This window comes from Osmerus eperlanus, chromosome 23, assembly GCF_963692335.1.
Source record: "Osmerus eperlanus chromosome 23, fOsmEpe2.1, whole genome shotgun sequence".
In the NCBI taxonomy this organism is placed as follows: Eukaryota; Metazoa; Chordata; class Actinopteri; order Osmeriformes; family Osmeridae; genus Osmerus; species Osmerus eperlanus.
Genome location: NC_085040.1, coordinates 11,837,776 through 11,852,015, shown reverse-complemented (window position 1 = coordinate 11,852,015; position 14,240 = coordinate 11,837,776). Strand labels below are relative to the sequence as shown.

General features: G+C 50.2%; 4 non-coding genes and 2 pseudogenes across 4 annotated transcripts in view; all 6 read right to left on the bottom strand.

The window, feature by feature from the left end:
• Position 1, bottom strand: part of LOC134010179 (U5 spliceosomal RNA) — a 118-nt gene extending 117 nt beyond the window's left edge. The window contains exon 1 of the small nuclear RNA XR_009928325.1: position 1. This exon is cut by the window's left edge and continues 117 nt beyond it. This is a non-coding gene — a small nuclear RNA (U5 spliceosomal RNA).
• Positions 2–552: 551 nt separating this feature from the next.
• Positions 553–743, bottom strand: LOC134010169 (U2 spliceosomal RNA). The gene has a single exon (XR_009928319.1). It is a non-coding gene; the product is annotated as a U2 spliceosomal RNA (small nuclear RNA).
• Positions 744–2,436: 1,693 nt separating this feature from the next.
• LOC134010178 (U5 spliceosomal RNA) lies at positions 2,437–2,554 on the bottom strand. Its single transcript, XR_009928324.1, has one exon. It is a non-coding gene; the product is annotated as a U5 spliceosomal RNA (small nuclear RNA).
• Positions 2,555–3,143: 589 nt separating this feature from the next.
• On the bottom strand, positions 3,144–3,320 carry LOC134010171 (U2 spliceosomal RNA; annotated as a pseudogene).
• A 7,226-nt stretch (positions 3,321–10,546) lies between these two features.
• On the bottom strand, positions 10,547–10,664 carry LOC134010176 (U5 spliceosomal RNA). The gene has a single exon (XR_009928323.1). It is a non-coding gene; the product is annotated as a U5 spliceosomal RNA (small nuclear RNA).
• A 626-nt stretch (positions 10,665–11,290) lies between these two features.
• On the bottom strand, positions 11,291–11,417 carry LOC134010173 (U2 spliceosomal RNA; annotated as a pseudogene).
• Between the last annotated feature and the right edge of the window lie 2,823 nt (positions 11,418–14,240).

The window sequence follows — 14,240 nt, the reverse complement described above, 5'->3', positions numbered from 1 at the left end:
CCGATTTGAAACGGCCCAAACGGCCTACCCCCAACCCCTCCGTTGGCCCTGACTCACCCGTCCGCGGCGGCGAACCGCATCCTTATCGGGAAAAAAAGGCGCGGAAACGCCACGGGCCGCAGAGGGGCTCGGCCCGCCCGCTTGGCTTTTCTTTTATCGCCGCAATTTCTCCATTTCACGGATCGCTTTTTCTCGATTAAGATCCCTACGTGTTTATCGTATGCGCCTTCCAGCCAGTCGACTCCGTGTTGGTGTGGGCTGACACGGCGATAAAAAACTCATTCCGATTGCCTTCCCATTTTTCACCTCGGCCGCTGACTGTCAGCCAGTTCTCTCTCTCTCTCTCTCTCTCTCTCTCTCTCTCTCTCTCTCTCTCTCTCTCTCTCACTCACTCACAGCCGCCCCCCCCCCCCCCCCCCCCCCCTTTGAGGTCACTCACCTCACTTTTTTTTTTTTTTTTTTATATCTAAAAGGGCGGGAAAACGCCACCGGCCGACAGGGCTCCGCCCACACCCCCTTTTTTTCACTAGCTTTTCTCTTTGACACGCTTAGAAAGAGTGCACCCTTCCCGGAGACGCTGCAATACCGGGGCGATGCGCGGAGCGGACGGAGCGAGCCCCTGTTCCGACTCCCTGTTGCAAAAATCCGTTTAATATGTTGTCCTCGCATGGAGGACATATCAGATATTAAACTGATAAGAACAGATACTACACTTGATCTTAGCCAAAAGGCCGAGAAGCGATGACCGCATTATCGGACGCCCCCCGCGCGCGGACCCTCCGTGCACCGGCTGGGCCACTCGGTCGCCACACCAAGAACGGCCGAAACTACGGAAGCGGAAAGCCCAGGCCAGAAGCCGCAGAGGAAGCGGGGACGGAAGAGGAAATCAAAGGAAAAGGCAACAGAATTGAAACGGCTACAGAAGAAGCAAAGACAAAAGCCTTACCCGCACGCACGCACGCACCTAACCCCAAAGCCAAGCAGGGACGGAAGCGGAAAGCCCAGGCCAAAAGCCGCAGAAGAAGCGGGGACGGAAGAGGAAATCAAAGGAAAAGGCAACAGAATTGAAACGGCTACAGAAGAAGCAAAGACAAAAGCCTTACCCGCACGCACGCACGCACCTAACCCCAAAGCCAAGCAGGGACGGAAGCGGAAAGCCCAGGCCAAAAGCCGCAGAAGAAGCGGGGACGGAAGAGGAAATCAAAGGAAAAGGCAACAGAATTGAAACGGCTACAGAAGAAGCAAAGACAAAAGCCTTACCCGCACGCACGCACGCACCTAACCCCAAAGCCAAGCAGGGACGGAAGCGGAAAGCCCAGGCCAAAAGCCGCAGAAGAAGCGGGGACGGAAGAGGAAATCAAAGGAAAAGGCAACAGAATTGAAACGGCTACAGAAGAAGCAAAGACAAAAGCCTTACCCGCACGCACGCACGCACCTAACCCCAAAGCCAAGCAGGGACGGAAGCGGAAAGCCCAGGCCAAAAGCCGCAGAAGAAGCGGGGACGGAAGAGGAAATCAAAGGAAAAGGCAACAGAATTGAAACGGCTACAGAAGAAGCAAAGACAAAAGCCTTACCCGCACGCACGCACGCACCTAACCCCAAAGCCAAGCAGGGACGGAAGCGGAAAGCCCAGGCCAAAAGCCGCAGAAGAAGCGGGGACGGAAGAGGAAATCAAAGGAAAAGGCAACAGAATTGAAACGGCTACAGAAGAAGCAAAGACAAAAGCCTTACCCGCACGCACGCACGCACCTAACCCCAAAGCCAAGCAGGGACGGAAGCGGAAAGCCCAGGCCAAAAGCCGCAGAAGAAGCGGGGACGGAAGAGGAAATCAAAGGAAAAGGCAACAGAATTGAAACGGCTACAGAAGAAGCAAAGACAAAAGCCTTACCCGCACGCACGCACGCACCTAACCCCAAAGCCAAGCAGGGACGGAAGCGGAAAGCCCAGGCCAAAAGCCGCAGAAGAAGCGGGGACGGAAGAGGAAATCAAAGGAAAAGGCAACAGAATTGAAACGGCTACAGAAGAAGCAAAGACAAAAGCCTTACCCGCACGCACGCACGCACCTAACCCCAAAGCCAAGCAGGGACGGAAGCGGAAAGCCCAGGCCAAAAGCCGCAGAAGAAGCGGGGACGGAAGAGGAAATCAAAGGAAAAGGCAACAGAATTGAAACGGCTACAGAAGAAGCAAAGACAAAAGCCTTACCCGCACGCACGCACGCACCTAACCCCAAAGCCAAGCAGGGACGGAAGCGGAAAGCCCAGGCCAAAAGCCGCAGAAGAAGCGGGGACGGAAGAGGAAATCAAAGGAAAAGGCAACAGAATTGAAACGGCTACAGAAGATGCAAAAACAAAACCTGCCTTGCACGCACGCACGCACGCACGCACTCAACCCCAAAGCCAACCTTACCCTGCTTTTGTCACACGTCCATCAGGCTCTGCCCTCCCTCGGGCAAAGCCTCCCAAAAATACCACGTTCCACTCGTCGGCGTTCCCCTCCACGGAAGTCTTTAGTAAAAGGCGAAAGGCTTGTGCGTGCTGAAGGGGAACCAGAGTGCCGATTTGAAACGGCCCAAACGGCCTACCCCCAACCCCTCCGTTGGCCCTGACTCACCCGTCCGCGGCGGCGAACCGCATCCTTATCGGGAAAAAAAGGCGCGGAAACGCCACGGGCCGCAGAGGGGCTCGGCCCGCCCGCTTGGCTTTTCTTTTATCGCCGCAATTTCTCCATTTCACGGATCGCTTTTTCTCGATTAAGATCCCTACGTGTTTATCGTATGCGCCTTCCAGCCAGTCGACTCCGTGTTGGTGTGGGCTGACACGGCGATAAAAAACTCATTCCGATTGCCTTCCCATTTTTCACCTCGGCCGCTGACTGTCAGCCAGTTCTCTCTCTCTCTCTCTCTCTCTCTCTCTCTCTCTCTCTCTCTCTCTCTCTCTCTCTCTCTCTCTCTCTCTCTCTCTCTCTCTCTCTCTCTCTCACTCTCACTCACAGCCGCCCCCCCCCCCCCCCCCCCCCTTTGAGGTCACTCACCTCACTTTTTTTTTTTTTTTTTTATATCTAAAAGGGCGGGAAAACGCCACCGGCCGACAGGGCTCCGCCCACACCCCCTTTTTTTCACTAGCTTTTCTCTTTGACACGCTTAGAAAGAGTGCACCCTTCCCGGAGACGCTGCAATACCGGGGCGATGCGCGGAGCGGACGGAGCGAGCCCCTGTTCCGACTCCCTGTTGCAAAAATCCGTTTAATATGTTGTCCTCGCATGGAGGACATATCAGATATTAAACTGATAAGAACAGATTTTTTTCTTTTGAAAGAATTTATTGATCATTTGCAGCCAGACAGAGCATTAAAAACACATTTCAAGTATAATTTTACATTTTCAATTTGCATGTCTTAAGACACTTTAAAAAGGCATAAATTTGGATAAAAAACACGTGCTTGGTCAAATTTAAAAGTACGTATGTTAAAAGGCAATACTTAAAACAAAACAATACTTTAAAACACAGTGTGATAAAAGCCATAAAAAGTGTTACATCAAAACAGGGTTAAGACATGATAAGAAATGTGTGTAAAAGTTTTAAAAGTCTCTGTTGTGCAAAGAAGGGGGAGCTTGGAGTCCATAAACGGGGCCGATTCCTCCCGCTCCGCCGAACCGGTCACCGCTCCATTCTTCCTCTGTGGCCCAGCGGAGATCCTCGACCACGGCAGCCATTCCGGCGCAGTCAGGCCGCGGCCGCCCGGACCACTTCACGTGGGTGGGGGCCCCTTCCGAATGGCGCGTGGGACGTACCACCCTAGGGTCCCTGTAGCCAGCTTCGCCACTGCCTGGGTGGCCGTCTCCACGCGCTTCCCCACCAGCAGGTTTCTGGAGGTCCACAGTGCCTCTTTATAGCATGTCAGGGTGAGCCAGAGCTGGCGGAATTGTCCCGATGGTATGGGTCTCTGGCTCACCCCGTAGAGCACCAGCTGTGCTGTCAGGACCTCCCCTGCTGGCAGGCTCGGGGTTATCAGGGGCCCCGCTTGGATCCACAGGTCCCGGGCGGCCCTGCACTCCCAGAGCAGGTGCCGCACGGTCTCCTCTCCGCCACAAGTCGGCCGTGGGCACCTCGATGTTCTTCCCATGCCCCGGGAGTGCATGACGGCTCTGACCGGGAGGATCTCATGGGCCACCATCCAGTTGAGGTCGCGGTGCCGGTTCAGCAGAGCAGGATGGGCCACGTTGCGCCAAACCGTGGAGGGCTCGCCTAGCGCGAGCCCGCGCACTGGACTCACCGGCTCCCCCTCCTGCACAACAGAGAGAATAAAACGATGGTTAGTTAAAACTCGCTCTGTCTGCTGTTCAAGATTAAAATCCTTCAAAAACTTTTTTAAAATACTATATGCTGGTGGCAAGTTAAAAGCCACCGGGACCCTCAGGTCGATGGGGAGGAGCCTCAAGGTCCGCAGGTACCCCCCCAGCCAAAACCTCACCAACAGGCCCGTCTTGGTGTCTTGGCTGGCCAGGCTCACGTGGAGTGCGGTGTACCTGCTGGACAAAAACACAACAAAATTTGGGAGGCCCCTCCCCCCTTTTAAAACACTCCTCTTCACCACCTCTCTCTTCAGCCTCTCCCACTTGGATTTCCATAAAAAATAAAAAACCATGCGGTCGAGGAGTAAAAGCACTCTTCTGGGAGGCAGGAAGATGGCTGAAACGGATAAAAACAGGGGTAAAATCACAGTTTTTATGATTAAAATACGTCCTTCGATGGTCAAGTCACGTAGTCCCCAGAAAGCCAGTCGTTGCCTAGTCTTCCCAAGTAGACCACCCCAGTTCCCGCTGCCTAGCCCTAGCCGGTCAAATTTTACCCCTAGAACCCTTAAGTCTGTTTGCGTTGTGAGTGGCAGTCCTGTCAAGTCCTGTGCGCGCCAGGGGCCGTGAAACTGGGCCTCTGTTTTGTCTCTATTCAGTTTGGCCCCTGACGCCAGTCCGAACCAGTCAGTCCTGTCCAGAGTCCTGTCGATGGAGGGTCGGTCGGTGCATAAAACGTTCACGTCGTCCATGTAAAAAACGCATTTGGCTGAGAGTCCCCCGCTCCCCGGGACTCCCAGCCCAGTGATCCGTTGGTCCCTTCTCAAGACCTGCGCCAAGGGTTCGATACAGGAGACAAAGAGAAGGGGAGATAACGGACAACCCTGACGGACGCCGCAGTGGACATTAACTGCGTTTGTGAGTTTCCCGTTAACAAGGATTCTGCTGTGTATACCCCTATACAACAGCCCCACCCACGCTATAAACCTGTCCGGATAGCCCATTTTTTGCAGTACCTGAAACAGGTACTGGTGCGAGACCCGATCAAAAGCTTTTTCAAAGTCTAAATTTAGTACTGCTAAACGAATGTTTCTGTCTCTCGCAAGACAGATGGCGTCTCTGATCAGCACGAGGCTGTCGGTGATCTTCCTTCCCGGGATGGCGCAGGTTTGATCCGGGTGGATCACTGAACCTAAAACCGTGGACATTCTGTTTGCTAAAAGTTTGCTAAAAAGTTTCAAATCAAAATTTAAAAGCGTGATGGGTCTCCAGTTTTTCAGGTCAGTCCTGTCGTCTTTTTTATGGAGTAATGACACTATCCCTACTCTAAAACTGTCTGGAAGTCTGTCGAGGTCCTCTAAGTCTTTAAAAACAGTCAGGAGGTCGTGTGCTAAAATGTCCCAAAAGGTGAGATAAAACTCCAGAGGCAGCCCATCTGCCCCCGGAGACTTCCCCCTCTTAAAACCATTAAAACACTTGTTCAATTCCTCCATACTAAAGTCTTTTTCTAGTGTTCCATCTTGGTTGACTGTTTTTTCTAAAAACCCTAAAACCTCTTTTGTTCGTTCTTTTAAAATTTCTTTTTCCCCAAACAGTTCCCCATAAAAAGTTTCTACAACTTTTAAAATGTCATCAGTTTCCATCATCATATTTCCTTCCTTGTTTTTTAATTTGGACATAGTCCCACTCCTACTTAAAATGTTCTTAAAAAAGTACCTGGTGCATTTTTCTCCCTCTTCTAGATCTCTTTCTTTACTTCTTAAAATAACCCCCTTGCTTTTTTCCCACGATAAAATAGCCATCTCTTGTTTTACTGCTTTTATCTCATCGTTAAAATCAATGCCCTGGTTTCGCAAAATAAAATATCTTTCTAAACGTTTCTGCAGTCCCACCATGCACCTATCTGTTTTCTTTTTCCTATCTCTCCCTAACTGACTAAAAAAGGCTTTGGTCCTACCCTTCACCATCTCCCACCACTGTGCTCTAGTGTCAAAACAGTCCTGGAGGGTCTGCCAGTCCCTGAACTGCTCCCTGTACTGCCTTACGGCCTCCTCATCCTCCAACAGGGAGCAGTTCAGTTTCCACAGACCCTTCCCTACAGTCACACCCGAGGATAGTGAAAGGGTGCAGGACAGCATAGAGTGGTCCGAGAAGAAAACCGGGGTCAATCTAGCATCGGTTGGGGGGGCGTCCCTGGTAAAAAAGTAGTCTATGCGAGAGGCTTTGGTGCCATCATCACTGAACCAGGTGAGGCCCTCCTCTCTGGGATGCAAGGTCTTAAAACAGTCGGTAAATCTAAAGTCCCTAACCATACTGTTTAAAAAGGTCGATGCCTTGTCTACCTTAAAATCAACCCCTGCACCTCTTCTGTCAGCCCTGGTTAAAACACTGTTAAAATCCCCTGCTAAAATAAGGGGAGCCCTACCTAGCAGGTGGGACTGCAGATCTTCTAAAAGGGTAAAACGTTCGTTTTTATCACTAAAACCATACACATTGATTACTTTAAAATCTTTCCCTAAAAAAGTCAAGTTCAGTAAAAGCACCCGTCCATTTCTAAAAACAGTGCACCCCTTCACCAACACATGTGGATTCTTTATTAAAACCGCCACTCCGTCATTTTTGTTAGCATTGGAGCCGCTCCAGCAGGAGGGCCCGTGGCTCCACATCCGTTCCCACTTAAAATAGGAGTTTTTAAAAGGCAGTCCACATTCCTGTAATAAAATCACATCGCTTTTTACAGTACTTAAAAATGATAAAACGGACTGCGCCCTAAAAGTGGTTGTGATACATCTTACATTTATGGTGCTAAAAGTGAGCGCCATTAAAAGGGTAAAAGGGGTTAAAAGGACGTGCATAAAACTAAAAACGTGGGAACCTTAAAAGAGGGTAAAACAATAAAACAGGTACTAAAATCATAAAACAATACTTACCTCTTCGCTTTTTGCTTTTTTCTTCTTATCGCGTCTGGGGAGGCCTGAGCTCTCCTTGGGGGTGGAGGTCGTAAGGTTCAAGTTTAAAAACGACACTTGGTTCGGAGAGCTGGAAGGAAATACCCTAGGAGAGGAATCTGACTCTCCAGAGCTCACTTCAGGCCTCCCCTTTTTACTGGCTGGATCGATGTCAGCGGACAGATCTCTATCTCGTTTGCCAAGTAAAAGCTGCCCACACTGGATAAAATCATCGCTGGCCGCCGAGTCACTGGTGCTGGGAGAGGGGCTGGAGGTTCCTGTCTCCTCAGATCCCCCAGCCTCCTCTCCCGCGCTCTGCTCTTTCTCCATCGACTGTCTGTGCTCGGCGGCCACCTGCTTAAAAGGAATTAAAACAGGGTCCGCCACCACTTCCTCCACCTCTTCCTCCGCTACCTTCTCCATTTCTTTTGCTCCCTCCGCCACCTCTTTTGCCACCTCCGCCCTCTTTTCAACGGGCCCCCTACCGGCCACCACAGGCTCCACGGGCGCCCTGACCGCCCGGAGCTTGTTGGCGAAGGACTGAGGACAGTCTCTGAACAGGTGGGAGAGCTCGCCACACAAGTTGCAAGCTCTCCCATTTGGGCACTCCGCGAAGACGTGCCCGATCTCCCGGCATTTTCCGCAGACCACCTCCTGGCACGCCTCCGCGAGGTGCCCATGCTTCATGCACTTTCTGCATAACTTTGGCTGTCCCATGTAGTGCACGAAGCCCCTGTTCTCCCCCAACACTATGATTGAGGGTAACTGCCTCAGTCCTTCAAAACCTGTCGGATCTGGAACCTGCTGGATGGGCACTCTCCAAGCTCCATTCCATATGCCATCCAGATCCTTCACTCTAACTGGAACCCCTTTAACTGTGCAGTACCTTTTCAACCAGACACAGATATCCTCGGGGTTCACAGTCTCATTAAACATCCTGACAATCACCACTTTCAAGGTGTTGTCAGTCAGTTTTTCCACGCAAAACGTTTGGGTCACTTGATCTTTGCTTACTTCAAAACGTGTCCAGAATTCCTTCAGCACCACAACCGTGCTGAAACTGACATCGAAGCCCTGCCCAGCAGGCAAGGCCACGATGCAGTTCAGCTCGGCCGGTGTGAACCTGAGCAGTCTCTGCAGCAACCTCCTGGAGAAGTCCAACCTGGACATCTCCACCTTCACTCCACCCACCACCTTGAACAAGAAACGCACACTGTTGTGCCTCCTCATGCCGGCACGAGCGGCCGACATCCTGGAGGCACGAACAACACTGAACAAAAAACAATCAGAAACGTGGGAGGGGAGGGTGACACAGCAAGAGGGAACAGGAGGGGGGGGGGGGGGGGGGAGGGATCACCAACACAAGAGGGTAGGGGGAAGACAAACACTGGTGTGGGGGGGGGGGGGGGTAGGGGAAGGGGCACACTAACAATACAATGGAGGGTAACAAACACTGAACTGGACTACACAAACACCCCACCAAAAACCAAATCAACAAAGAAAAGCAACTGAAAAGACCGGCCAAAAGAAATTAACCACAAAAAATACTTAGACACAAGACAAGAATACAAGAATACACCAAACGGAAAACTATTGGGACAAACACTCACACTAACAAGACACACCTGCCACCAATTACCTGGCTTGCTAGGCCTGGCAACTGGCGGCACGGAAAAAACACTGACAAACAACACTTAACTAGACACACCTGCCCCCAATCAAGGATTGGTGGCTAGGCTACACCAAAACAAACACTTAAACTCACAAAAAAGGACTATGGACAAACAAACTATGGACAAACTAATAAACAAGACAAAAAGGAAACACCTAACAATACTTAAACAAATAGGACACACAGAACAAACAAGAAGCTAAACAAAAAAACAGGCTAAACTGTACAAACACAAGACAAGGCCCACAGGGGGACCGGAAAAGTACTGGCCTTGGAGGCACTCACCTGGCCTAGCACTGGGCTAGGCCAGTGGAAGAATGGAAATTTCCGGTGAGTGACTCCTCCTCCAGCACTGGCTCCGGTAACCGTCTGTGGACCTGGGAACAAGACAGAGACAGAAATCAAACGCAGTATCAAGACAAATCAAATTCAAAATGATAAGGACAAAAACCAACTGAAAAGGGTAACGCCCACCGGCCGGTCGATCGCCCACGGCCCAAGGAGAGATTTCGATTAGTATCGATATAGGTCGATACTGCTCTTAATCTCAACCAAAAGGCCGAGAAGCGATGACCGCATTATCGGACGCCCCCCGCGCGCGGACCCTCCGTGCACCGGCTGGGCCACTCGGTCGCCACACCAAGAACGGCCGAAACTACGGAAGCGGAAAGCCCAGGCCAGAAGCCGCAGAGGAAGCGGGGACGGAAGAGGAAATCAAAGGAAAAGGCAACAGAATTGAAACGGCTACAGAAGAAGCAAAGACAAAAGCCTTACCCGCACGCACGCACGCACCTAACCCCAAAGCCAAGCAGGGACGGAAGCGGAAAGCCCAGGCCAAAAGCCGCAGAAGAAGCGGGGACGGAAGAGGAAATCAAAGGAAAAGGCAACAGAATTGAAACGGCTACAGAAGAAGCAAAGACAAAAGCCTTACCCGCACGCACGCACGCACCTAACCCCAAAGCCAAGCAGGGACGGAAGCGGAAAGCCCAGGCCAAAAGCCGCAGAAGAAGCGGGGACGGAAGAGGAAATCAAAGGAAAAGGCAACAGAATTGAAACGGCTACAGAAGAAGCAAAGACAAAAGCCTTACCCGCACGCACGCACGCACCTAACCCCAAAGCCAAGCAGGGACGGAAGCGGAAAGCCCAGGCCAAAAGCCGCAGAAGAAGCGGGGACGGAAGAGGAAATCAAAGGAAAAGGCAACAGAATTGAAACGGCTACAGAAGAAGCAAAGACAAAAGCCTTACCCGCACGCACGCACGCACCTAACCCCAAAGCCAAGCAGGGACGGAAGCGGAAAGCCCAGGCCAAAAGCCGCAGAAGAAGCGGGGACGGAAGAGGAAATCAAAGGAAAAGGCAACAGAATTGAAACGGCTACAGAAGAAGCAAAGACAAAAGCCTTACCCGCACGCACGCACGCACCTAACCCCAAAGCCAAGCAGGGACGGAAGCGGAAAGCCCAGGCCAAAAGCCGCAGAAGAAGCGGGGACGGAAGAGGAAATCAAAGGAAAAGGCAACAGAATTGAAACGGCTACAGAAGATGCAAAAACAAAACCTGCCTTGCACGCACGCACGCACGCACGCACTCAACCCCAAAGCCAACCTTACCCTGCTTTTGTCACACGTCCATCAGGCTCTGCCCTCCCTCGGGCAAAGCCTCCCAAAAATACCACGTTCCACTCGTCGGCGTTCCCCTCCACGGAAGTCTTTAGTAAAAGGCGAAAGGCTTGTGCGTGCTGAAGGGGAACCAGAGTGCCGATTTGAAACGGCCCAAACGGCCTACCCCCAACCCCTCCGTTGGCCCTGACTCACCCGTCCGCGGCGGCGAACCGCATCCTTATCGGGAAAAAAAGGCGCGGAAACGCCACGGGCCGCAGAGGGGCTCGGCCCGCCCGCTTGGCTTTTCTTTTATCGCCGCAATTTCTCCATTTCACGGATCGCTTTTTCTCGATTAAGATCCCTACGTGTTTATCGTATGCGCCTTCCAGCCAGTCGACTCCGTGTTGGTGTGGGCTGACACGGCGATAAAAAACTCATTCCGATTGCCTTCCCATTTTTCACCTCGGCCGCTGACTGTCAGCCAGTTCTCTCTCTCTCTCTCTCTCTCTCTCTCTCTCTCTCTCTCTCTCTCTCTCTCTCTCTCTCTCTCTCTCTCTCTCTCTCTCTCTCTCTCTCTCTCTCACTCACTCACTCACTCACTCACTCTCTCTCTCACTCACTCACAGCCGCCCCCCCCCCCCCCCCCCCTTGAGGTCACTCACCTCACTTTTTTTTTGTTTTTTTTTGTTTTTTATATCTAAAAGGGCGGGAAAACACCACCGGCCGACAGGGCTCCGCCCACACCCCCTTTTTTTCACTAGCTTTTCTCTTTGACACGCTTAGAAAGAGTGCACCCTTCCCGGAGACGCTGCAATACCGGGGCGATGCGCGGAGCGGACGGAGCGAGCCCCTGTTCCGACTCCCTGTTGCAAAAATCCGTTTAATATGGAGACTCTAATCTCGCAAGAATACCCACCTTTGAGGATAACAACATTCAGGTGGACAGTTTCCCAGGAGCCTCTTGTGATCACCTGAGGGGAGTAATAGCAAAGCTAACGCCTCACACAGAAGTAGAAAAGGTTATCCTTTCTGTGGGCCTGGTGAACTGTTTAAAGGAGAACGTACCTGATACGTTACTAAAACAGATGCGACGACTTCTAGCAGTGTGTGACACAGCATTTCCACATGCTACTATTTATGTAGCACAGATCCACTTCTCAGATAGGCTGAATGACAAACAAAAGAGCCTACTAAGGAGATTCAATAAGGATATTGTTAAACATTGTGAATACTTACCTGTCTTGGAGACACGCCACTTCTGTGTGATGCCAAGGGACCCGGTCCATTGGACTCCGGAAACTGCGGATAGAATTTTTAAACTTTGGCTTGAATTTTTAAACTAGACGGAGATGAGTGTGATGATACAGCTCCGACATCCAACATTATGAACCTCTCGAGGTCTTATAGACTGAATGAGGTCGAGAAAAAAGTGTTGGAACTGGGACTTACCTTCATTCCTACTCCGAGGCAGCCAGACCGCAGGGAATTACGCCGAGATCTCCATGTGTATCACAGGAGATTGAAGCTTTTAGATCATTTTAATTATGAAAATGAATATGTCCATACACCCTTCACGGACCCGTCTAGTTGGGTGCCAGGGAGAGTGTCAAACACAATTGAGACCCTTATCAAAAAAGATCTGGAAGCCTTAAGGGCTTTTAGACCGATGCCGGAACATACTTACAATTTGAGCATAGAGGAACTCCAAGCCATTAACCCTTGTGTTATCTTCGGGTCGTTCTGACCCATCAGTCATTGTGACCCACCGTCGTATTGCGACAACTTTACCGCATACAAAAACAAAGTGAAGCATTTTCTTTTAACCGTTGGGCTGTCTCAGACCCCCCACATTGCGAAGGTTAAAATAAAATTATTTTTATTTGTTTTTGTATTGGGTAAAATTGGGTAAACACAACGATGGTTCGTTATGAACCTTTGGGTCATGTGACCCGAAGGCAGCACGAGGGTTAAGACTCTGGCGGACGACCCGGCTCTAGTAATCAAACCAGCAGATAAGGGATCACAAATTGTGATTATGGACAGGACACAGTATCTATTGGAAGCAGAGAGGCAATTGGCCAACAGAGATCATTATACACCTTTATTACATTCAATGCAGCCCGAGACACAGATCATGATCCGATCCATCTTGTGTGATATGTTCCGGGATGACATAATAACATCAAAACAAATGACTTACCTGTTGGGGCCGGATGTCCCCAGGCCAAGAGTCTTCTACCTGCTGCCGAAGATACACAAGGCCCTGGACCAATGGACTGTCCCAGGCCGGGTTCCCTGTGGTCGACCAATAGTGAGTGACTGTGGCTCAGAGTCGTCTAACATCGCTGAGTATCTGGACCTGCACATTAACCCTCTTTCACACAAACATGCTTCCTACATAAAGGATACGTATGACTTTGTGGAAAAAGTTGGGTTAATTTCAGTCTCAGCTGATGCGTTTTTGTTTTCTATTGACATTAACTCTCTATACACCAACATAGATACGACCTTGGGCCTACAGTCAATAAGAGCTGCTTTTAATAAATTTCCTGTTCCAGGAAGACCTGATGCGTATATTTTAGAACTGTTAAAGATGAGCCTTGACCGGAATGACTTTGAGTTTAATAACAAACACTACCTCCAGATCCATGGTACAGCGATGGGCAAAAAATTTGCCCCAGCCTATGCCAATTTGTATATGTGTGGGTGGGAAGAATCAGCATTTGTGAAATGCCGCCATCTGCCGTCGCTGTATTTGAGGTACCTGGATGACATCTTTGGTATCTGGGAGGGAGATATGGAGAGTTTTAAAGCATTCTTGGAAGTTTTAAACACACATCATCCGGCCATCAAAATAACACACAACATCCAGAGGGAAACATTAGAGTTCTTAGACACACAGGTATTCTTTTCATCCAGTTTGGGAGCAACAACAAAAACTTTAGCCACTAAAGTTTTCTTTAAGGAAACAGATAGGCATGCATTGCTCCACAAAAACAGTTACCATCCTAAGCATACATATGAGGGTCTGGTCAAATCACAATTGATCAGATTCCATCGCATCTGTACTCACCTTAGTGATGTGGAGGAGGCGACATCGGTCCTCTTTAAAGCCCTGAGGCCTCGGGGATATTCTCGGAGGTTCCTGAGGGGGATAAGGAGTGAAGTGAGGCGGGTGTTTCAAACAAATGGGAGATATGTAGTGCAAAATGATGAGAAGAAAATTATACCTGTGGTCACAACGTTCTCTCATCCTCTTGGACGTTTGGGTGGCCAGCTGAGGCTCAACTTTGGACAGGCCCAGGAGACCCTGGAGGACCTGGGTGATTTTAAATTGATCTCTGCATACAGGAGAAACAAAAATCTTAAAGATAAACTGGTACACTCGAGCCTGAATAAAAAACCTAAGGTATCCCTAACAGAACAACAACACTTCCAACAGGATGTCTATATTGGGAATAGATATTCTGGGAGGGGGGTACCTATAGGGAATAGCATTGATTTTAAAACTTACAACGTGGTCTATGCTATCAGATGCTCCAGTTGCCAGAAACTGTACATAGGAGAAACCAGATACTCCATGGAGATCCGTTTTAAACAGCACAGGTATCAGGTCAGGAGAGGAAACGAGGATACAGTCCTTTACCGGCACTTTGTAATGCATGGGGTTAACAACATGGGGATTGAGGGTCTGGAGAGCCATAAAGAGTGGACAAAAACTCAACGACAGAAG